This window comes from Sus scrofa, chromosome 14 (genome assembly GCF_000003025.6).
Source record: "Sus scrofa isolate TJ Tabasco breed Duroc chromosome 14, Sscrofa11.1, whole genome shotgun sequence".
Lineage (NCBI taxonomy): Eukaryota > Metazoa > Chordata > Mammalia > Artiodactyla > Suidae > Sus > Sus scrofa.
The window spans coordinates 52,198,123-52,223,939 of NC_010456.5; the positions used below are offsets into that span (position 1 = coordinate 52,198,123).

General features: G+C 36.7%; 1 protein-coding gene across 17 annotated transcripts in view; it reads right to left on the reverse strand.

Annotated features, from left to right (window-relative positions):
* The window catches only part of CHRM3 (cholinergic receptor muscarinic 3), a 545,038-nt gene that overhangs the window by 379,498 nt on the left and 139,723 nt on the right, over positions 1 to 25,817 (reverse strand). For 14 of the 17 annotated variants that reach the window (XR_002338271.1, XM_021071792.1, XM_021071795.1 and 11 more), the window contains one exon: positions 18,575 to 18,683. The gene's annotated coding sequence lies outside the window, so the exon portion shown is untranslated. Of the gene's footprint in view, positions 1 to 18,570; positions 18,684 to 25,817 lie in introns of all 17 variants that reach the window. The other 3 variants (XM_021071810.1, XM_021071806.1, XM_021071791.1) reach the window with 1 other exon arrangement.

The following is a 25,817-nucleotide window of genomic DNA, read 5'->3' on the forward strand; positions in this document are numbered from 1 at the left end:
ACATTGCTATGGCTGTGGTGTAGACTGGCAGCTGCAGCTCCAAATTGACCCCTAGCCTGGGAACCTCCATATGCTGCAGGTGTGGCCCAAAAAAGCAAACAAACAAACAAAAAACAACAACAACTTATCCAGATTTCCTCTAGATGTATTTTCACATTGTGTTTCCTTTGTTTCTTCTAGTTCTTCTATCTTTTGGGATTCTAACTACTATTTATACCAGTCTATTTCCTTATTTGCAACAATTTAAGTATGGTTTTATACAATGTTATACACATTCCACTTTAAGTCTCTGGATTATTTTCTCAATGTTTAGTTAAAAATCTTCATTATTCAGTAAAACCAATTCTAAGTTCAAGACACTATACTTTTTATGAATGACATAAGCAGAAATTTGTCTCCTTTTTATTCCATTTGAAGTTCTTCATTATAGAATCATTTCTAAGTAGCCAAAGTTGGAAATATGTGCCTTATTTCATTAAAGAGTCCCTGAAATGGCTAAGCATTGAGCTTCTAAAAATTGTGGTTTTTTTTTTTTTCTTTTTTTTTGCTATTAAATGTTGACAGAAATCTGCTTCAGAAAAGTCAGGCTTCTTTTTGAACCATTTCCTGCCCTCGTTCCAGGGCTCATGAAAAAGAGGAATGCTTTAGACAAACCAGCTGCTGGATTTCCTAGAATAGTAAATTACACTAACACTCCTATTGATGTGATCCTGCCACATTTTTTTTTCCCAAGCAGGATTTCCTCATTTTTCACAACTATTTGTTTCCACTTTAAATTAGCTTCCTACAAATAGCCTCTTGTCAAATGTGTACCTAGCTATATCCACACAGAGTTACCATAAATAAAAAGACCCTCCAATTCACTATACCCATCTCCCTTTATTTAAAAAGACACAAAACACAATTTTTTCATTTTCATTTAGCCTCTCTGCCTTCAAACAGATCCCTGCTAGAGTATTAAAAGCCAAAATTCTATGAACCCATTTGGAATTCTTCATAATTACTGAGTTAGGATAGTGTTAAATGTTTTGGATTAGAAGTGGCGATAATGAAAAGGTTGTTCAAATATCTGGAGAACTAGTTTGAAAGTAATTCAAATTTATTTCTAATTTTTAGCTTATTCCACTCTTATTTCTTCTACTTATTTTCCCAAATATTGGTTATTTTAATGACATTCTGATGACTCTATATTAAGTTAGCTATCTGAGAAACTAATAATTTTATGCATGCTCTATGCTGACCTCATCTTCCTGATTTGAGGTAAGCCATGGCTGGGATAATCTACTTATTCTTAGAAACAAATAAATATTCATAATTTTGATTATATAAACTGAGAGAGAGAATTTGCACCTGGATGGACATTTTCATGGTTTCTTTCCTTGCTGCTCCACATCAACCAGAAAAAGGAAAATGCTACTCTTCTTAAGAAAGTAAGTAGATCTCTGAGGTTGTAAGTATTTCTAGACGATAACATAAATTGCATCAGTGCAAATTATAATGATGTGATTATATTAATGTCATAAATAAAAGGTCCTTGAAATTTCCCACAGCAGTTTACTGTTTCTTTGCCTATATAAATGATGAATTCCAGTCTCTTCCATTTCACTACCTGTGAAACTTTCCTTTACATAGTAAAACAAATATTTGAGTCTGTGGAAATCTTCTAAAAGAATGACACTTGTTTCCTTTAAAAATGCTCTGAATAGAACCCTAATATCCAGTATCTACACTAAGTTTAATCATTAAGTCTCAGAAGTTTGGATGACAGACACAAAGCTTGTCTCTTTATGACATGGTACTAACAGTTTTTGAGTCTGAGCACCAGCCAGTGATCTAGTGATTTCAGCTCTATAACTTTTTAGCTTCATGAACCGTAATCTCAGAAGCTGTATTTTCATCTGACAGAAGCGGCTACTATCTATTCTACAGGGTTTTTAGGAGGTCCAAAAGATTTAAATGTAAATCTGTAAATGGAAAGCAAATAACAAGAATGGGCCTTAACGTTTTATCTCAATAAATGTGTTCCCACTTCCTTTATCCTTTTCTTCCGGAAGTCATCAGGTACATGTGGCCTATGCATATTGGTCAGAAGTGACTGCGGCTTCTAACGAAAAAAATCTTCAGACTTCAAGATGTTTTGACCCCACAGACAGACACTAATATGAAAATTAAAATAATTGCCTAAATATGGTACAATGAACTTGCAAAACAAATTTTCAGTGTTAGACAGGGAGTACACTCAGTCCCGCCATTTAACGGTTGGTGGGAAGAAAAATTTGTATTCTCAGGGCATGGGGACTATGGATTAGTAGGCAAAACATTTCTCCCAAGGCCAAAGAAGTAAAAGCAAAAAATAAATGAAAGGGGCCTAGTCAACATATAAGCTTTGGCACAGCAAAGGAAATCATGAACAGAATGAAAAGACAACCTACAAGATGGGGGGGAAACATTTGCAAACAATGAGACAGACAAGGGATTAATTTCCAAAATACACAAACAGTTCATACAGCTCAATATCAAAAAAACAAACAACCCAATGAAAAAATAGGCAGAAGACTTAAATAGACATTTCTCTAAAGAAGATACACAAATGGCCAAAAGGCACATGAAAAGATACTCAACATTGCTAATTACTAAAGAACTGCAAATTAAAACTATGAGGTATCATTTCACACAAGTCAGAATGGCCATTATCCAAAAGGGTACAAATAATAAATGATGGAGAGGGTGTAGAGAAAAAGGAACCCCCCTACGCTATTGGTGGGAATGTAAATTGGTGTAGCTTCTGTAGGGAACAGCATAGAGGTTCCTTAAAAAACTAAAAATAGTTACCATATCCTGAAATTCCACCCCTGGGCATATATCCCAGAAAGATGAAAACTCCAATTAAAAAAGATACATGAACCCCAATGTTCACAGCAGTACTATGTACAAGATCCAAGACATGGAAGCAACCTAAATGTCCACTGACAGAGGAATGGATAAAGGAGGTGTGGTACATATACACAATGGACTATTACTCAGCCATAAAAAGGAATGAAATAATGCCATTTGCAGCAACATGGATGGACCTAGAGATTATCCTATCAGCGAAGTAAGTCAGACAAAGACAAATATCATATGAGATCACATATGTGGAATCTAAAGTATGATACAGAAGAACTTATTTACAAAACAGAAACAGACTCACAGACATAGAAAATAAACTATGGTTACCAAAGGAGAATGTAGGAGAGGGATAAATTCAAAGTTTGGGATTAGCAGACACCAACTACTAAATATAAAATAGATGAACAAAAGATCCTATTGTATAAGCACAGGAAGCTATATTCAGTATCTTGTAATAAACTACAATGGAAAAGAATCTGGAAAAGAATTTATGTATGTATATATATATATACTTATATATATTCTTACATCATAAGATATAAGAATCTTATAGCTATACTTAGCTGTACAACAAAAACTAATACAACATTATTAATCTACTATACTTCAATTAATATTTTTTTGACTAAGTAATTCTATATGTACAATTTATAATAGTAAACCTTTATGGGTTCATTCATTCATTTAGTAAATATTTTGTGTCTACCAAATATTCTTGGTTCTAGGGGTAGAGCTGTGAGCAAACAAGACCAGGTTTTTTTTTTCTGCCTCCATGGAGCTTACAGTCTGATGAACAGATGTCTAATAAGCAAATACAAGATTGTTTAAGAAACAGTACACATATTAAGGAATCAAAATGTAGAGATCTGTTTCAGAGGGGCTAGAGTGTTCCTTTTGGACTCAATAGGCAGGAAGCCACTGAGAGAAACGGCATTTCCACTGAACCCTGAACCAAAGGGAAGAAGCATGTGGAGTGTGAGGGGAGAGTGTTTCAGCCCACAAAGGCGGGAAGATGTCAGCTTGGTAGATAAAGGATGACAGAGGAGGATGGTGGGAGGAGATGAGAAAAAGAGGTAGGTCATGGTCATATGTGTCCCTGAAAGCCATACAAAAGGTTTGATTTTATTCAGGTAATCTGAAAGCCCTGGCAAGATTGTAAGCAAGTAAGTGATATGACTGACACAAGAGTAGTCTTGGGAAAGCAGGTGAGAAGGGACCACCCAGCATCATCCAGGCAAGACTGATGGTCTGGATGGAACTGGAAGAGTTGAAAGAAAGCAGATTCAGGATGTGTTTTGAAGATGGAATCAATAAACCTTATGGCTGAACTGAATGAGAAGAAAGAGGAAAGATGAAAAATAACATCCAGGCTTTGGGCTGGATCTTCTGGGGAAAGAGTAAAGTCTGGAAAAGGGAGATGAGACAGATGGGAGAGAAACAAATTTGGGGTGAAGTAGGAAAAATCTACAACTTTACTTTGAACAAGTGAATTTAGATCTACTTCTCAGGCATTCAAGGAAAGATGTCATCTTTGTGGTATGGAGGCAAACCATTGAGAAGGGATCAGAGCTGGAATTATATGAACCTGGACAGTCTAAGATCTATATGCAAGAATGTTAAAAAACTGTAATACAGAATGCATGAAAACAAACTAAATCATCACTAATACATCATAAATTATCGTACATCCATACAATATAATGTTATGTACCCCCTAAGTTATCTTTTAGAATAATATTTAGAAGAATGGAAAAATGGGACTGCATTGTTATACTGAGAAGAGGAAAAAGTATGACTAATGTGCTATCACATTTATATAAATATATGCAAATTTTAGAAATCAAGAATATAAAACTATTTGAAGAGTTACTTTGGAGGTTTTCAGCATTAAGATTAGAGGTGTTTGCATTACTTTTTATATCTTCAAGTTTATAAAAATAAGGAAAATTAATGGTCAGAAAAACAATTGTCTTGAAAAAGATCAGTTAGCCTGTGAGTTACAATAAAACAGTTGAAAGTACTAAGGAAGATTTAGCAAAGATAGCTTCACACAGTATTTTATTTTGTATTATTACTGTAAATTTATTAACTAAGGAGTACAGATATAATTATATATTCTAATTAATTATATGATGATATCATTTAATATACATTACAAAGCAAAAAATTCTCAGTTATGTTTTCCTATTCTTTGCATATATAAATATTTGGTCCCAGAGAATTCTGCATACAAATGTGCCATACTTCACCATTTGTACCTTTTATTATGAATAAGTAGCATATAGTTATTCCATCCATTATTCTTAAATTTATTTGGAAAAATGCAATGTGATACCCACTGCTATTAACTCCCCCCAAAATAGATTAGGGCCATGAAATGTTTTGTGTCCCCTTACTGGTTGATTTGGATGCCACCCTGGGGAGGATTTATTGTGTAAGAATTGGGTTCTGCAACAACAGAAAGGGGAAAAGAATGGATAAGGTCTATTACAGTCACTGGAATAGTGGTACATACATCTGTAGTTATGGAAATAGTGCCAAATAGCTTCCCTTATCAAATACGCATTCTCATGACCATCCAGTGAAACATAACAATGCAATTATCAGGCGCAATAAGTGTTAATTAATTCCTGCAACTAACAGTCATGTCTTATTTACCAAATTAAACCAATCACTGTACTCTGTCTTGAAATTCTACTCAACTTTTCCTCACATCTTATGAAGGAAATCTTCTATTTATAAAAATAAACCTCTCAGAATTTGATGTTAAAATATGATGCGTTAGATAATATGTCAGTTCTTGGCATTTAATTAAAAATGCTTGACTGTAATGAAGGCATTAGGGAAAGTGTGTTAAATAACGGTATTCAACGTCAAGGTTTATGGTCGAGGTTAAGCTGAAACCCCAGATTTGATTTCAAATATAAGTGTTCAAGTAAGTATTCAAGCTCATATCAGAACATTCCTTTAGGAAATATACTGTAGGAATACAAGACATATGAATTGGTGAATCTATGTAAAAAGATTATAACCCAAGTTCAGAGCATCAACTGGTTTTCAATGGCTTTGTACAGATTGTGAATAATGTTGATGCACTGCTCTGCTTATGTGACCTTTTCATGGATTACAAAACTCAGACTTAGGGAAAGAAAGGAAAAGGAAAAGAGATGGAGAATGGCTGTGACTGGTAAATATCTTGGATGTTTCTGAGATAGGAATTCACTCAGCCCATACTTACTGAGCATTGTCCAAGCACCGGGACACATTCTATCTATGGTTAAAATGGAGAACCAACAACTCATGTGTAAGAGAAGCTCAGAGTCCAAGTGAGGGCAGAGGATGGGCATACAGACAGGGAAGGATTTTAGTTCCATCAATAATACTAAGTAACAACAGAAGAGCTGACTCAGGCAACTCAGTGATCTTACATGAGGCAAAAACTATGATCCACGTGTTTAAAGGATGGGCAGTCATTTTCCAGGCATAACAGTAGGTGAAGATATTCCAGACAAAGAGGAAAAGGATATGGGCTCATCCACTGACCCCATTACATAGAAGATGTAACCCGCATAACAGGTGACAACGCCAACCTGGGTTCAAATGTTTGATGCATAATAGGATGTGGTTGGATATATTTGGAGAATATCCTGAAGTCAGATGTTGTAGGACACTTCATTCTCATTCGAATGTGTTTGGATTGTAATCTTAAGGCAAAGGGAGTGTGGCTGTGGGAGATATTTACACAAAGAGTTAAAATATCCAGATTTGGGTGTTAGGAAGAATCCCAATGGTAAGGGTAAGGACATGCCAGAACAAGATCATTTTAGTGCTGGAGTCTGACAGATATTAAATGTTTATGGCAACAGTCTAGGTATAAACTGCAGGGCCAAAGAGTAGTCATGGCAAAATAAAGAAGAAGATTGTTTTGAATGCTATTAAGTGATTGAGTACCCTAGGTTGGTCATTCTTCTTGATAAAAGAGGCCAGGGAACTTAGAAAATGACTCAGAAATTCTTTTTTTTTTTTTTTTTTTTTGTCTTTTTGCCATTTCTTGGGCCGCTCCTGCGGCATATGGAGGTTCCCAGGCTAGGGGTCGAATTGCAGCTATAGCCCCTGGCCTACGCCAGAGCCACGGCAGCGCAGGATCCGAGCCGCGTCTGCGACCTACACCGCAGCTCACGGCAACGCCGGATCGTTAACCCACTGAGCAAGGGCAGGGATGGAACCCGCAACCTCATGGTTCCCAGTCAGATTCGTTAACCGCTGTGCCACCACGGGAACTCCTCAGAAATTCTAAAGGGCAACTGAATGGTGGCCATAGCCAATAATCATTGCTAGGGCTTACAGGAAAAGAAAGGTGGAATTTACTAAAAGTTGACATTTGGACTTACAAAATTGTAATTCGCTTTAGAACATCATTAATTCACTCCTTCAAATAACAAACCTCTAGTGGTCACTTCTTCCAATGATCACTATACTAAGAGCTGGCTATGAAAATAGAAATTCTGGGAAACTAAAGAGCTGTCTAAACTGACAGAAAAGAGTAAATGAAGATTTTGAAAATGTCTGAGTTACAAAGGGCAAATTATTCAAGAAAACAAAGGCTCAGAAGAATGTGAGGGGATGAGATTAGTAATAGCAGTTTTCTGTTTTGACTGTGACCCTAGTAAAAAAATGCACATTTTACCATGTGAGCTAAGCATGTATAGACAAGGATAACTGAAATAAAGGCTTTATTAAAAATAATTACAGAATATATTCTAGTTTTTATTAATAGTAGTTTTTATTGTATTGCATTTAAAAATGCTGATGGTAACATACTAAAATTGATTTTATGATTGATTCACTGGCACCCTTGAAGGCTGAATGACACTGACAGAAAACTTAGATGGAAGGACAAGTTTTGTTCAGCAGTCAGCTAAACAAAGAATTGTGGGTGTCAGGAACAATGTGATCAAGTTGCCATTCTTGCTTTCTTCATTAGCAGGCTGAAGTGAGTCTGAACAAAGGAAGAGGATTCCCTCTTTTAATTGTCTTTCCCTTACTTTGTACAGCCCTTGAGTCTCCTAGCTCAACGCATGAAGGAAAAAAATGAGATGAAAGTCCATGACCCAGTTACTTTTCAAGATGCAGAAATCCCTTCTATTATAATTCTAAGCTTGTACTTGATCTCTCAAATTAATAAGCAAGAGCATCATTCAATTCAACTAACAGTTGTTTGCTTCTCCTATACGCCCTGCTTTGTGCTAATTTTCCAGAAAGAGATATAAGAAAACTGAAATAAACAACCTAGAACACTTTATATACAATGGTTTTTCTTTGCTGTAAACTTACCAACTCTTGCAACTTACATGCCTCTCCTGCGAGGAAGCTGCAGATGTATCCACAGCTTAAGTAAGGAAGCCTCTGACATTACCATAATCTATCTAATGTATTTTAATAGGCTTAATATTCAGAGTAATTTTGCATTATTTGATATGATTGTACGGCTCTGACATTCAAAGGGATTCAGTTTTAATTACCCCATTATTCGAGTGCTACATTTTGCAGATTCTTAGTACCTAAGGTTGAAACCCAAGGATAATTACTTTGTCAACAACTTCTACTTTGGCAGACATTTCTTTATTCTTACGTTCTATATGGAGGAGTGGAAAAAGGCAAAATTAGCACTGAGGCACTATTGGTGCTTCTCCACCTAAACACTCTTTCCCTTCATTGTCAAAAAGCCAATAGAGAAGTTCCCTGGTGGCTCAGCAGATTAAAGATCTGGTGTTGTCAGTGCTGTGGCTGTGTTACTACTATGGTGAGGTTTTGATCCCTGGTCCAGGAATGTCCCCATGCAGGGGGTGTGGCCAAAAAAAAAAAAAAAAGGAATCACACACACACACACACAAACAAAAGCCATTAGACATTATCGCCTGACTACATTATTTTTTAATCTAGTTTTTTTTTTAATTAAGAACAACTGCAAAATCCTGTGTGGCACATTTGTTTATCAAGCACTGATTTTTTACACCAATGGCATGAAAGCTGAATGATCTTAATTTGAGAGAGTCACCCAAACCATATATTCAGAGAACCTAAAAAGGAGATAAGCTTTCAAATGTGAACCTGTGCATCATGAAAAGAAATAAATATTTTTTAAATGAATGTGATGTTATGATGTTTTTCATCTTCCCTAAAAGGAATTGGCTACTTTATCTATCATTGCAATCAAAGTAAATGGAGTTAATACCTACTCAATTGCTGAGCTTAATAAAGAGGTCATTATACTGCATCCAAAAATGACTAAAAACAATTGATTCACTGTTCAGTTGGAAACTCACCACAGTACATGCCTGGCTGACACTTTTTTTCCCCCAACATTTGAATTGTTCCTTTTGTCACAAGCTCTAATTACATATCTGATATGACACTTCTTACTAAGTAACATATATAAATCAATGACCCTGGCTTCATAACCAATTTTCATGAGATTACATGATACCAGCATAACATGCCCACGTTATTCTGTGCTTTAACAGAAAGAGGGCTTGAACTTCAATTTAAAAACAAACAAACAAAAAAATCAGAAATCGGAGTTCCCATTGTGGCTCAGCAGGTTGCAAACCCCATTAAAGCATCTGTGAGGATGCAGGTTTGATCCCTGGCCTCACTCACTCAGTGAGTTAATGATCCAGCGATGCTGTGAGCTCTGGTGTAGGTCACAGACACAGCTTGGATCCCATGCTGCTGTACTGTAGGCTGGGAGCTGCAGCTCCGATTTGACCCCTAGCCTGAGAATTTCTATATGTCGCAGGTGCAGCCCTAAAAAAGCAAAACAAAACAAAATCAGAAATCGCTTCTCTTGCTTTGTTATAATTTTTTCCCCTTTGAGTTGCACAGGGTTCAAGTTTTCTGTTTCCCACCAGCTCTACTGCACTCAGTGCAATCTGATAATGTACAAAATAGTCTTGGGGATTTTTCCTTTAGATTCTAGAATACCTACAAACGTTCTTCAAATGAATAAAGAAGCAGAATAGACTTGTGGTTGCCAAGGGGGAGGGGAGAGGGAGTGGGATGTACGGGGGGTTTGGAGTTGGTAGACGTAAACTATTACATTTGGAATGGGTAAGCAAAGGGGTCCTAATGTATAGCATGGGGAACTATATCCAATCTCTTGGGATAGAACATGATGGAAGATATTATGAGAAAAAAATATGTATATATATGTACGACTGGGTCACTATGTTGTACAGCAGAAACTGGCACAACACTGTAAATCAACTATACTGTAATTAAAAAAAAGTTGTGAATTAAACAGTCAGGTCTATGGGACCCCTCGCCCCCAGTGAAGAAGGAATATAAGCTAGCAAATGCATGAACCATCTAAAATAATGACTGAGATATTTTATCAAAATTTTCCTGTCTGGAAATGATTAAAATATGAAGTTTTGGTGAGTAAGAATTTTAAACTCTGTAACCTAAAACTTTACTTTAGAGATTCAATGCAAGGATTTTTTACTATGAGTGGCTTTTATTTAAAATTAAGTTTATTACTATTTGTATATACATATATTTAGTGATATATCACTCTCTCTATAAACTTACATATATATAAACACACTTAAATATATGCATAAACACACGCATATTCTACTTCTTTACCTCCTGCCTCTCACTCCCAGTGGCTCCCTAGAAATATAAACTCTGTGAGGACAGCAACTTTATTATTTACAGCCCAGGGACTACTATAGAAGGTCCAGAAATAGTTATTGAGTGAACACATGGAATACCTGAGTTCTCCAGTTTGAAATACTTAACTAATACAATTTAAAACATGTTTTTCTTTTCTGGTAATTGAATTCCCTTAAATTTCAAATGACTTCCAAATATAATCATCTTCTTAAAGAGCAGGTGTTAAAAACTAGTGCTACTTCAAAACTACCTCTGCTTCCTAGGCATATCTGTTATTACATTTTCGTTGTTTGGGTAAACAGATTAGTTGAATGGCACATCTAAGGGACAGTAAAACACTAGTGTTTTATGTCCATCATACAGATATGCAAAATGTGAGATGAATCAACAAAATTCTTTTCAACTATTTGAGCTGAAAATAGAGTTAATGTGAAAGCATTTGGTAGGTGGCCTGGTGGACATAAGATAATTAGAGATCAAGACTCTTAGTCTTCACCTTGTGGAATCAATCAATTATGCCTCCACACCTGCTCATATCATGGTGTTCACACTGACCATTAATATTAAAAAAGTAAGATGTTAGAAATTATGTTAAATAAAGATGTTATTTGGAGTTCTTAGTGTGGCTCAACAGGTTACAAATCTGATCAGTATCCATGAGGATACAGGTTTCATCCCTGGCCTCGCTCAGTGGGTTAAGGATCTGGTGTTGCCATGAACTGTGATGTAGGTCACAGACATAGCTCAGATCCCATGTTGCTTTGGCTGTGGTGTAGGCCAACAGCTGCAGCTCCAATTTGACCCCTAAGCTGGGAACTTCCACATGCCTCAGGTGTGCCCTTAAAAAGACAATAAAATAAAGTAAAATAAAATAAAATAAAATAAAATAAAATAAAATAAAATTCTTTCCAACTATTTGAGCTGAAAATAGAGTTAACGTGAAAGCATTTGGTAGGTGGCCTGGTGGATACAAGATAATTAGAGACCAAAGCTGGATCCTTAACCCACTGAGAAAGGCCAGGGACTGAACCTGCATCCTCATGGATACTAGTTGCATTCATTACCACTGAGCCACAATGGGAACTTCTCTGTCACATTTTAGATTCCAGATATAAGTGATATCATACAGTATTTGTCTTTCTCTTTCTGACTTACTTCACTTAGTATGAGAATCTCTAGTTGAATCCATGTTGCTGCAAATGGCATTATTTTGTTCTTTTTTATGTCTGAGTAGAATTCCATTACGTATATGTACCACATCTTCTTAATCCATTCATCCATCGATGGACACCTAGGTTGCTCCCATGTCTTGGCTATTGCGAATAGTGCGGCAATGAACATATGGGTGCAAACATCTTTTTGAATGAAAGCTTTGTCAGCGTATTTGCCCAGAAGTGGGACTGCTAGACCATATAATAGTTCTATATTTAGTTTTCTGAGGTATTGCCATACTGTTTTTCATATTGTTTGTGCCAATTTACATTCCCACCAACAGTGAAGGAGGATTCTCCAGTATTTGTTATTTGTCGACTTGTTAATGATAGCCATGCTAACTGATGTGAGGTGATACCTGTTTGTAGTTTTGATTTGCATTTCTCTAATAATTAGTGATGTTGATTATTCTTTCATGTGCCTACTGGCCAGCTGTATATCTTCTTTGGAGAAATATCTTCTGCCAAATTTTCAATTAGCTTTTTTGTTGTTGAGTTGTATGAGATGTTTGTATATTTTGAAGATTAGGCTCTTGTTGGTTGCTTTGTTTGCAAAGATTTTTCCCATTCCATAGGTTGTGTTTTTGTTTTTTTTTAATAATTTCCTTTGCTGAGCAAAAGCTCAATATTAATTTATTCCAAAAGCAAAATTAGTTTTTTTAATTCCACACATAAAATATTATGTGCCTCCATATTTACATATTGTGGTGGTGAGGCTGTCACAAACATTGGGTATATAAATATGCCTATAAATCAGTAGTGTACTGGGCGCATTATAACCCTTCTCCTTTGTAAAAAGAAGATAATAATGCTATCCTTGCAGAGTTGTTCTGAATATGACATGATGGTGTGGCAGTGAAACCCCACAGCACAGTTACTACCTTAGCAGATGGTAGCCATAATCATAATTCTCATTAAACTTTAACAGGCAACACTACGTCCTCTAGCTAAAAAGAACATCAGAAAATGGTCACCAAGTTATTGTAGTTTACTAGTCCATAAAATAGAGACTAACAAAGTTATCAGGAAACAGTCTGGAATTTTTGTCAAGTGTTACCTTTGGACATAATTTTTTAAATGCCTAGTTCTTTCAAGAATATATTATTCTTGCTTCATTGCTCTATCTACTTGGACATGTCAAAGCTTTGATACTGTGATAATATCCACATCACTCCATTATATTTATCCTTACACAACTGGATGAATATTCTCAATACAGGATTCATTCAAACGCTATCCCTTTTTGCTTGCAGCATGCCAATCTAAAATAGCTCATGCATTGAAAACTGGAGTACCCTGTCAGCCCATTTTCCTCTCTTAAAGATGTCTTTATTAGCTTATTCTTTCCACTTATATATCTACAGCCATCTGTGAAAGCTGAATGGCTTGAGATGCCCTGTGCTACTTATAACTCTACCTACTCAGTCTGTATTAACTCCTCTGTCTATTACTGATATACATTAAGAAACAAGATAAGTGTCAAATGTTTCCACACTGATTTAGTGGACTTAATGGTCTTTCCTGTTAAAATGGTACTATTCAAGAATAAATATTTAACCTAAATGATTTTAAGTTCTCTGAGTGATATGCACTTACTGAAATGAATTTCAGATAAAATTTCAATTGGGTATATAACTGAGGTTTTGTTTATTTACTTGGAGTGGTTTTGGGGATTTGGTTATTTCTCCCTCTATTAACCTATAGGAAACTTTACTTACATTTAATGTACATATTCTTCTTTTCTCAAATCAGTAGATACCATTTATGAACATATGAAATATATATGTATATATATACACACACACACTTGTATAGTATGTATGATATACAATAAAACTTAAAGAACAAATATAACTTTCTTATTAATATAATTAATATAATTTATTGTCCAACATTGTTGTCCAACATTATCATTGAAATGCTGTTCTAAAAATAATATGCTTAATGACAAACTAATATGTTATTAGAGTCAGTTATACATTTCCAATTTCCTGCTATCTTCTGCTAAAAGCAAAAAATAAAATAAAATAAAAACCATCATGGAATGTTAAAAGTGGCTACTTTTCATTTTTCTGATTCTACATTTTACTGACTTATATTAGTAACAACTTTACTGAATAAGACAAGGACTGCCCTCAATAAGCCAAGATGTAAAAGGAAAGATGGATACTGCTACACGCTGAATGCTATGTGCCCTCCAGATTCGCACATTAAATTCTAATGCCCCATGTGAGAGTATCTGGAAGTGGGGCCTCTGGGAGGTGATTAATAGGTCATGAGAGTGGAGCTCTCAAGAATAGGATTAGTGACCTTAAGAAACATAACAGAGGCTCAAGAAAGCTTCTTTGTCACTTCTACCATGTGAGAACACAGAAAAAAAAGATGACCTTATAGGAAATAGGCCTTCACCATACACCAAATCTGCCAGTGCCTTAATATTCAATTTCTTAATTTCTAAAACTTGAGGAATACATTTCTGCTATGTATAAGCTACTCAGTCAATGGTGTTGTTTTAGCAGCTCGAGGGGACTAATACAGAAACAACAACCAATTACTGCAAAAGAAGTGAATGTGGTCCATCACAGAGGCATGAACACATGAACACAGGTGAGAGAAAAAGGAGCAAATGGTCAATTTAAGAGGAGGATTAAGGAGGATTTCACAGATGGCAGAGCTGTTAAAATGAGTTTAGGAGGGGGAAATCAGAGTTTGGTGGGCAGAATCTGAAAACACTAGGAGGCTTGTGGTGTCACACAGGGGATGCTGGGAAGCTTCTAGGTAGGGCTTGGTCAGCAGAGAGGTGGAGGAGCCGTAGCAGACAAATGAGAGAGGTCCACATAAAGCTCCTTGGGACCTTTGCAACTCAAGTGATTCCACTTCCGGTAACTCTGCATCAGATACTCGACTTGAATGGATTCACCTTCTGCTTGTCCTGGAATATCACCTGCTCCTTCATAACTGAATTCACAGTGACTTACACTGTATTCCTTACCACAAGTATGTTATGCTTACAGTGATAGCCTGTCAAGTCTATCTAAAGACTTTGTCTATCTCCTGTCTGCAAATTACACCAGCCTTCAGTTGTACATACCTGCAGTTGTGAATACCTCTCTCTTGTTCTTAGGAGTATTGTTTTATGATTTATTAGACTGATGTCTGATTAAATCAGGCTCCTTTAGAAGAAGAACTTCTAAAGTCGCAAATAATTTTTAAGATTATAAACCTGTAATGTTCACGAAAATAAGTAAGAACACACGAGCATCTGTCTCTTCAGTAGGTCTGGTATTCCATCAACATGACTCTGCTTTTTTGTTGTATTACACCCTAAATTCTAAAAGGAGAGTTCAAAATGTGAATGCTGGCCACACCGAAGGGCTAAATGATGCAGGGTCCAGGAGAAGCAGGACAGAATAGGTACCAAAGTCATCTCTCCCCAGAACCCCAAGCAGGAACAGCAGCAGCCAGGCTTAACCCCATGTCCAAGGCTTCTGGCCTCCGAGCTAGGATCCCCCCTCCAAAATTTTCACCTCAAAAGCCTCCTCCACAAACATGATTTTCCTTGTGAGGTGCAATCTCCATAAAGGCTAAAGTTACAGCAAAAACAAAAAGACAAAAAAACAAAAAACACACACACAAAAACAGCTAGAATAAAAGGGAATGTGCACAGAAGACTTCAATAATGTTCTAATCTGAGTTAGAGAGAAGTTGGATTACATTTACACGTGAAAGACTCTGGCTGCCAATAGGGATGGATACAGAGTGGGACTGACTGAACACTGTCATTGTTTTAGACAGTTTATAATTAACATGTGAGGGAAAGAGACTTGGCTTTCTGTTCTGAGGGATACATAGCAGCCAGGCAATCCACTGTTGGATTATGGTCCCAATTTATCAGTATTTTCCAGTTTGGAAATAAATTGTGACTCATTTGAAAAATGCCACCCATTCCAACCACTGAATTTTGTCCAGTAGAAGCCCAAAAGCAACATTTTAAATTTCTTCCTAACAGAAACCAGGACACAGTCTGACTTGGAGCACACAATCATGAAAGTTCAAACCCTCCCTTCTCCATCACTTTACGATACAATATTCTACATTTCTGTCTCCTTTTTTCTTTCTTCCCTTTCTTTCCAGAAAAAAAAAGTTATTTCCAATGTGGTAACAGTCCAATCTTCCTAACAAATTAAATAATGAGCTGATACTCCGTTATACCTTAAAAAAAGTGAATGGATTTATGTAATTTTTATTTTTTTAAAATCAGGATGTTGTATTTGTTATGTTTGTGCTTGAAGCTTAACTGAAATTATTTCTTTCCTTTTTTGAAATTCTGGAAATAACAAATCCTATAGTTGGGGACATTGCTAAAAGTCCCCTAAATACAACATATGGCAAAGACACTTTCAGAATCAGAGGATCTCTGATTTACATTATTTTATAATTGCATTATGTAGTAATTTGTGACTATACTTTTGCAAGACCCAATGAAGGTGATAACTAACCCTTCTTACCAGATGTTGTGTTAAACCATCCTAACAAAAGCATTATGGAGTATATTTTAATTATTTCCATTTTGTTTCTGAGAACTGAGACTTGAAAAAGTTTGATAACTATTCAGATTTCACTGTCAATTAATAAGTGGTTTTGAACCTAGGGCATTCTGATTCCAAAATCTATCATTAGCACCATAATTCCATGTTCATCCAGTGAATAATAATCACTAATGCTGATTGGTTACCTACTAAGTATCATGCAGTATTCTAAGTGCTTGACCACATTAACTCAGGTAATTCATACAACAGCTCTATGAGAAAAATACTCTTATTATTCGACCCATTTTACAGATGAGGAAAGAAAGGCACAGAGAGGTAAAATGACTTATCCAATACTGCAAAACTGGAAATGATGAAAATGAGTTGTAACCCCAGGCAACCTGACACCCTTCCTGATATCACTCCCAACATAGTTAAGGACTGGGATACAATATCAGCAAGTGAATGTATGTCACCTACTACTATTAAGATTTTTGTTTCAGCTATATGTAAAATTATTATTTGTGTAATAGGTCATTGCCTCATCAGTGTATCTAATTTCTGGAAAAGAATTTGCAAACCAGTTTTATTGTACTGGCATGGTTGCATATTACTTTAATATTAGTAGAAAAGTCTTTCTCAATATTCCTAAATGTATCTGTCATGATTTTCACTGTCAGTCTGCTATTTTAAACAGACTAGCTGTATTCTTTTGGTTGAAGAGAATGGTCATATGAAGTGTTAAAGAGATTTCAGTAAACAAACAAAATTAATATATTTAACTGAATGAATAATATCTGATCAAATCTCTACCTTGTTCCCTTGGTATTCTCAAATTAAATTATACATTAAAAATATCTAGTGTATCTTCTCTCCTCCAGGTATGAAGTTCCTAAAATACTCTCTCTTTTTTTTTTTTTTTCCCCACTTTCTAGGGCCGCACCCGCAGCATATGGAGGTTTCCAAGATAGGGGTTGAAATGGAGCTGCAGGGCCTATGCCACAGCCACAGCAACGCCAGATCCGAGCTGCGTCTGTGACCTACACCACAGCTCATGGCAACACCGGATTCTTAACCCTGAGCAAGGCCAGGGATTGAACCCGCAACCTCATGGTTCCTAGTCAGATTTGTTTCCACTGAGCCACAATGGGAACTCCCTAAAATATTCTAATATCATAAATATCTTGGAGACCAGAAGCAGAAACCTAATTATTATAGTTGGTGAGGATTTTTGTGTGCAGTGTGTGTAAGAAATATGCATTTTCCTCATATTTCTTTTTTTTTAATTTAAAAAAATTTTTCTGCTGTGCCCACAGCATGTGGAAGTTCCCTGGCCAGGGACTGAACCAGTGTCACCACAGTGACAACACTGGACCCATTAACCAACAGGCCACAAGGGAACTCTACATTTCATTTAATCATAACTGTTTCAAATACAAAAAAATAATTTGGGTCATGAATTAAGTATAATCTTACCATTTATCTCTTCGATGAATAACAGAAAATTTTAGATTCTATTAAACAATTTAAAAAGAAAATTGTGGTCACAACTTTTTTCTACCTTTCTATTTGGGATATTAGCCAGCCACAGGTATCATCTATTTTTATGGGGTTTCCTATTAATAATTTCACATTCATTATCTCATTTGTCCTTTAATTTTATGAGTTTGACAAAACAGAAATTCTTCCTCTCATTTTTCAAATTAAGAAACTCAGGTGTAAAGATTTAAAATACTAGTCAGAAGATAAATTTTGGAGCTGAAACTAAAATTAAGGAAATTGAGTAAAATTCCCTTTCAGTGACACCACAAACATCCTCTGTCAATTACTGCCTGACACTTGTGTAAGTGGACATATATCAGAAACACTGTTGGGTAAAACTGCAATAAAATTGAACTGTTTCAAAATATTAAACTAAGTAAGATTTTTAAGCTTATACTGCCAGATTTATATGATATTGAAGAACCAAAAGACACTGAAACTTTCCAGTGACTTTATTTGGTTAAAAGAGAGGTAAAATTGTATGCTTTTAAATTCTGCCTACATAGACACGTATTATATTAACATATTAATATACAAATATATAATAGATACATCTGAACCTACTTTTTCATTTTCCAAGTGGTTGTACACAGACTAAGTCTAGCCATATTTCCTAACAGCAATACAAATGCATGCATTTTGCATATTTTTGCAACGTAAATGTAGATTCTGTTGAAAAGTCTCAATATAGAACCATATAAATGATACTGAATAGACAATACCTACTGGTGAGGAACCTCAGGGGTGTGCATCATGACGGGAATGGGTATAGTTCAGTCACTCCACAGTCCGCTGAGCAACTCGTAACTGAAGTAAGTGCCATCACTGTGCAGATCTAAACACACACACAATGAGATAACAGTCAATAAATATCATTTCATATCATTTGCACAAGAGCATCTTTCCAATCTGCACCATTAAAAAAAAAAGTTGTCTGACAAGCAATCCATTGAAATACCTCTCTTTTCTATCTAATGAGTAGAATAGCAGTAGAGACACACTATGTAAGTCAGGAAAACAGTAAAAAATTTCATGTATTACTTATGATTAGTGAGTATGTAGTGATTAAGAAGTAATACATTTAGGGAGTTCCCTGGTGACCTAACAATTAAGGATAAGGCATTGTCACTACTGTGGCTCAGGTCACTGCTGTGGTGCAAGTTCAATGCCTGGCCTAGGAACTTCCACATGACGTGGGCATGGCCCAAGAAAAGTAATAAATTTAGTAGTAAATTGGTGTCACATTACTGGAAGGCTATAAATGTATCAATAAAAAACAAAACAAAAAAGAGAAATGTTCACATATTCTGATGTAAATTTGGGGGGAGAAGCTATGTGCTGAGCACCGCAGCATGCTTAGGTATGAAATTTCGTTTAGTATTATCAAAACTGCAAGGTAAGTAATCTTCTTACTTTGCAACATTTAAGGCTCAGAGTCATAGAACAATTGGCTCAGGGGCCCACTCTACAGTCTATGCTTCTTCTCTGTACCACGGGCAATGTGCAGTGTGCACACTTCTCATGCTTACTTGTACTCCATACGACTTAAGAGATGAGTAACAGATACCAAGAGGGATTATACAAAGATGTATCTCTGTTTTCCCTAAAAGATAAGCATGGTCTTCTACTCATCTCTGGATGTCAAAATAAAGTGAGAGCTTATTGTGGGATACAGTACCTGACATATACAAAAACTTGCTGAATAAATAAATGAATAAACACCACCAACAAAAAAGGAATCGGCATGTATTTTTTTTTAATCTCAAGGCAGTTCTGTTTTTCCAATCCCTTTATTTACATACTAAATTTACCCTCCTGTTTGCAACATAATCTCAGGAGGAAAAGGTAGAAAGAATCATCTAAAAATCATGTGAATGAAGTTCAAATATATTCATTCAAAGACTTATAAGCTAGTTAGCAGTCAGTTCAATTTAGTTCAGTTGGAGAAGTTCCTAAAGAACAGTAAAGGTAAAATAACAAAATTTCCAGAGAGAGCAAGGGGGAAAAAAAAAAAACCCACCTTTCACTTCTAGATCAGATATAAGATGGCTAGCAAAACCTAATCACCTTTTCTATGGCCAGATCCCAAGTGGGAAGGACCCACAGAGGAGAAACCTGAAACGGCTAAAGACTCCAGGTAGAAACTGCACAATCACAAGAAACTAGGAAATGCTGCTCTGGATTGGAGATACTGTACAGAAGCAACCTTACTGAAGACCCTGATGGTCAGATCCCAATTCACCCTCCCGAAGAAACTGCCTCAGCACCCTGCCTGTGTAGAGCAGTGGCTGGCAAACTGTAGCCTGCTACCTGTTCCGGGGTAGCCTGTGAGCTAAGAATGGTTTTTACACCTTTAAATCATTGGAAGGAGTCAAAAGAATCATGTGAGTGTGAATTATTTGAAATTCAAATTTCAGAGTCTTTAACATAAAGTTTTATTAGAATAGCCAGTCTCCTCTGTACATATTGTCTTTGGTTGCTTTCATGCTACAACAGTAAAGTGGAGAGATTGTTAAAGAAAAAGTATGACTTGCAAAGTCTAAAATATATTTATTATTTGACCCCTTACAGAAATTACTGGTTGATTTCTAGTCTAGAAAATTGTTCTCAATATGGAGGAGAGTATATTAGAGAAAGGGGGAGGCTTTAGGGTAGACTGGAAGCAGAGAGGGGTGGGAATCCACTTTCCTACACAGACCAGAGGTGATGCAATATTATGAATATAGCAGAGCTTTTTTCTGGGGGCAGCAGGATGTTTCCCTAGAGGGAGCACCAGAAAGGCAGGCAGATTCAGCCACAATCAGGCAGGCAGATTCAGCCACAATCAGTCAGGCACGGGCTGAGCCAGTGAGGAAGGAAGGAGAAAGCCAGGTAAGTGGCATTTTTCAATATGGCAGAATGAAGTTCTCATGAAGGTGATCAAATCTCCAGGGCCTTGATTCCTTCCTCATATGCGCCAGCCTCCAGAAAGGTAGATAACTTCATAACCAGTTTTTTGCTGAAGGTGTGATAAAATGATTACAAGAGCAAAGAGAGAAACCCTAAGCAGGTTAAACGACATTCCACTTATCCCACAGAAGGCCAAATAGTGAGCCATATCCAAGGATGGATAAACAGGTGATGAAGCAAAATGGAACACAGCGTGAAGACCATATAAAAAAGAATCTGGGGAGTTCCCGTCATGGCGCAGTGGTTAACGAATCCGACTAGGAACCATGAGGTTGCGGGTTCGGTCCCTGCCCTTGCTCAGTGGGTTAAGGTTCCGGCGTTGCCGCGAGCTGTGGTGTAGGTTGCAGACGCAGCTCGGATCCCGCGTTGCTGTGGCTCTGGTGTAGGCCGGTGGCTGCAGCTCCGACTGGACCCCTAGCCTGGGAATCTCCATATGCCCGGGAGCGGCCCAAAGAAATAGAAAAAAAAAAAGACAAAAAAAAAAAAACCAAAAAACAAAAAAAGGAAACCCTAGATGAAGACGAAGGATTTGCATTGGAAAGATAGCCAGGAAAGTAAAAATAAGTTTTGTAGAACATCTGCTTTGTGCTTTTGATGAATTCTGAATAACACAGAGTAAAATCCCAAAGATTTATCTTCAGAGAAGTTAATTAAGCCCAGATAAGTGAAGACCCTTTAATGGTTTTCCATTTAAATATTAATTGCATCTTGTTGAAGAGAAGAGGCGTTTTAATCCCAAAGACTTGGATCTGAATACAAATTCCACCATTTTATTGCTGTATGGCCTTGGACAACTTACTTTCTGTTCAAATTCTCCTTTCCATTGTCTTAAATGGGGTTATCCTGAGAGCTGTAGGACAAAATATACATAAAATTCCAACATTCTCCCCATCACACGAGCAGTCTGAGTACTCACCAGCTTCCTATTTGTTTTCAGGTCTGGCCCTGCTTACTTCTCATCCCCTTGTTCTGACACTAATTATTTACCATGATTATTACATGATTACAGGAAAATTGTTGCCAAACATCCTGGTCTCTTCTCCACTGTCACACTTGGCTTTTCATTGTATTTTCTCTGGGTGGATTAGATCTTTTAATTTGGACCTTTCTCCATTTAACCTGTGGGTTGGTATTTGCTTGGAAAAAAATTTAATTCAGAAGTGAATTCTGTAGCCATCCTTAATCCCTTCGGCAGAAATATATAGCTACATTTTTTTGCATAAATCTATTTTTATGATTCAAACTGTATAATTATTTATTTGCATACGTCTTCCCAGGAGGCTATATGTTGATCATGATAGCATGATATGATATATCAACATGACCAACTATAGCCTCGTGGGGAAGATAGGCATGTATAGACACATGCACACGCACACACACTCACGCACACACACACCCACACACCTGCATACATGTCTACCTATTCAAGTCTTTTGATGCTTGCTGAATAGATAGCACCTACTTCAGGCCAGCTATAACCTGGGGTCAAACAGTGATTTCAGAAATGCTCAGGTAACCATAGGTTTTATTATTTTTTTTGAAAGAATAAATAAAGAATTAAAAAAGAAGAAGAATGGAAAGGCACACTTGATGAAGATTTGATAGATAAAATATGAACATTTATCATATTGTTGGTGATCCTGACCACTGAGTTATCTTGGAAATCCATTTGGAAATATGCACAAAATACAACAAATCTCTTCAATTTATGCACTTGGTTAAAACATCTTTAGATAACTATCTTCTTCCAAATCTTGAACATCTACTATGTCCCAGACTCTGGGAGGAACAAGCTCTAAGTCAGCTATTGTTACTCTTATTTTTTTTCAGAGGAGAAAACTGAAAGTAAGACAACAGTAGGGAATGTTTTTTTTGACTAACATCAGACCAGTAGTAGAGACCTAAATACAGTAAATTCTGACCTTTAGGCATTTCCTTGTAACAAACTAAGCTTGGTCTCTACTTTGTAAAAACATGTTCTTAACAGAACATTTAATGTGTAAACAGTTGATAAATGGTAGCTCTTATTACTGCTATTATTAACACCACAACCCAAAAAAGGGAACCAGTTCAATAGAATGAAATGCTACATTGTTAAATTTACATTATGCCTTATTGCTATAATAAATATGAAAGTCATGCTAATAGAAATGAGTACATAAATGGAGAGTACAAAATGTTACCTACAGGCTCATTGAAATTACATGCAATTTCATGTAAAGTAGATCAACAAAAATTAGAACAGTGTGATAAATATAATAAAATTGTGTGATTATAGGTAACTCTTGAAGTTTAGTAACCTATTTGAGAAAGTGCAAGTTTGCATGAGTTCAATTTTATGTTAAAAAACAGATAACATATATAAATTTCTAAAAGTAGCTGTAATATCCTGGACCTTCTCCATATTTGAAATCTCATTTTTTTCTCTGAGCAAGATAATACCTTACTGTTGTTTCAATAAGAGCAGTTTGTTTGGAAACATTTAGAAGCAGATTTGAAAAAAAAAAAATGACAAGTACAGTTTTCTTTGAAATGGAGTCATTAAAACCATCTACTCTACTTAGCTAGATACAGTTTACCTTAATATTTCCCAATTAGCATCACTGATCAACACATGGTAGTGCTAACTCCTAAATACAAAGGTTTTATCTATGTCATATATACATATACATGGGAGAAGGAAAGGGCTATTTTAGCAGAGCCTCAAAAAGAACCATGTCAAAAGTTATCAAAAAAGAATATTTGACAAGAGCAACAGTTGAGACTCAAAAACGAATTGCTTTGGGCTCAGACAGCTGTCTGAAAGCTAAACCTGCCAGAAGATGTCCTGCTCACTGCTCATCTTGGTTTCAGACATTCCTCTGAAGGTAGTTTCTAACCAGTGTCACTCACTCATGAAGCAACTAAAGTTGCGTTACTCTCATTGCATTATAGCAGAACAAAGGCGCAGAAATGGAAAGAATTCTATTTGATCAAAAGCACCTTCTATCAAAGAAAATGCAGGAAAGTGACCTTGATTGTAGAGCTATGACACCTCTCACCAGGAATCAGAAGCGTCTCCTTCTGTGTGAGTGAGTGGTTTTTCTTCCCTGCAATTGTGATGCCCAGAGCTTTTCACCTGATCATACCTATGGTTTGAGCAAACTAATGATTAGGCCTGAGGCAAACAGTGATGTTCTGGAGGAAAAATACATATTTTTGCTAGGTTTTCCATAAAAGGCTATTTGAGGAGTATCTTCTCTCTATTTGTTAAGATTCTAAAGTTATTCTTCACTAGGCTTAACTATTTTAGTAACTATATTTGATGGCTACAGTGGTAAGGTAAGAAATAATAAATCAAAAAGGCTCAGACGTAAGCAAAGTAGGAGGTATATTTACAAGTTTGTTTGTTTGGTTTTTGCTTTTTAGGGCCATACCTGTGACATATGGAAGTTCCCAGGCTAGGGGCTGAATTGGAGCTATAGCCTCTGGCCTATACCACAGCCAGAGCAACATGGGATCCGAGCCGCGTCTGAGACCTACACCACAGCTCATGGCAATGCTGGATCGTTAACCCACTGAGCAAGGCCAGGGATCAAACCCGCATCCTCATGGATGCTAGTCGGGTTCATTTACCGCTGAGCCATGAAGGGAACTCCTTAAATTGCTACAGGATAGGTTTATATATATGTTTACATTTGTAATGAGGCCACAACCACTTTATGTTTACATTTATTGGCGATTATAGTGTAAAGAATAGTTGTACTAAAAATTAACTTCTATGTTTATTAGTCTATATTTGCACTCACAGTGTTCCAATTATGCTTTTCTCTTAATTTTAAGGACAGATAACTAGACAAAAATCGGTGGATTTTTTTTCATATGTAGTTTACAAAACAGAGACAGTGGCTTCTAACTCTTTTTAAATCTAACTCCAACATCATCTAATTGGGTCGTAACAACCATTAGACAGGCTGTACATAAAAGGCTCTCTTATGAATCAGTGCTGTCATAATGGTACAGAAGCGGTCAAGCTGTTTGATAGAGTGGCACTGGGGAAGTTAGCTGATGCAGAAGGAAGGTCAAGCGTTAGGGCAAAGCCAATACAGAGAAAGTACAAGGCGGTTTCTATTGGCATCACATGAAATAAAAATTTTTTTCAGAGTCTCTCATCATGCTTTGTAATTGCACCAAAGAAAAGAACTATGTAAATGAAAGAAAAATATGCTTGGAAAGCCCTTTTCCAAGGGCTCAATGGTACAATTGAGGCAGGAGATAGATGGATCTCAGGCTGAGCAACTGCAATGTGTCCTCTTTGCACAGATACTTCAAGATAAAGATTATGGCAAGAGCAAGGAAGAGCTGAATCCTGCTTGGATAAAAGATAAAGAGACCACATATTTCTCATTCTTAAGGTCAAGGAGGCCTCCTGAACTATACAGGCGAACTACACATGTGCAGAAAGGTTCCTCATGGGTCAGAGAAGGGAGAGGCACCAGACCATAGAACATCCTGTCAACCTTCCAGGAACCCTGGTGCTAGAATCCTTCTTGGGTAAAAGATGCTTGTGCAGAAGGGGGAGGGCCCTGAGTCAGGCCAGATGTGGGGCTCAAGGCCAGACAAAGCAAGATGACTGGGCATTAGCCTGGAAGGACTGCCCCACATAAGTGATTTAAACCACTCCCAAAGCACGTGGCATTCTCTTTCTGTCTGTCTCTCACCCGCCCCCCAGCCTGCCCATGCTCTCTCCATGTGTATCTTTTCTCTTAATAAACACTTCATTTGCCTCACTACTCTCAGTCTTTTTGCCAATTTTTTTCTCCAAAGAAAGAAGGACTGGGGACCTATATCAACCTGCTAGTCCTTGCGGTCTAGTGTTTAGGGTTTAGCACTCTCACCCCACAGCCATCCCAGAACACAATCTCATCATTTGGGGCATTACATGCTTTCACTCTTCTCTTTCTTTTTCTCTTCCTTCTGCTTTTCTCCTACCCTCACTTCTCTTCCTTTCCCTCTTTTCTCTAATCTGTCCTTTTTT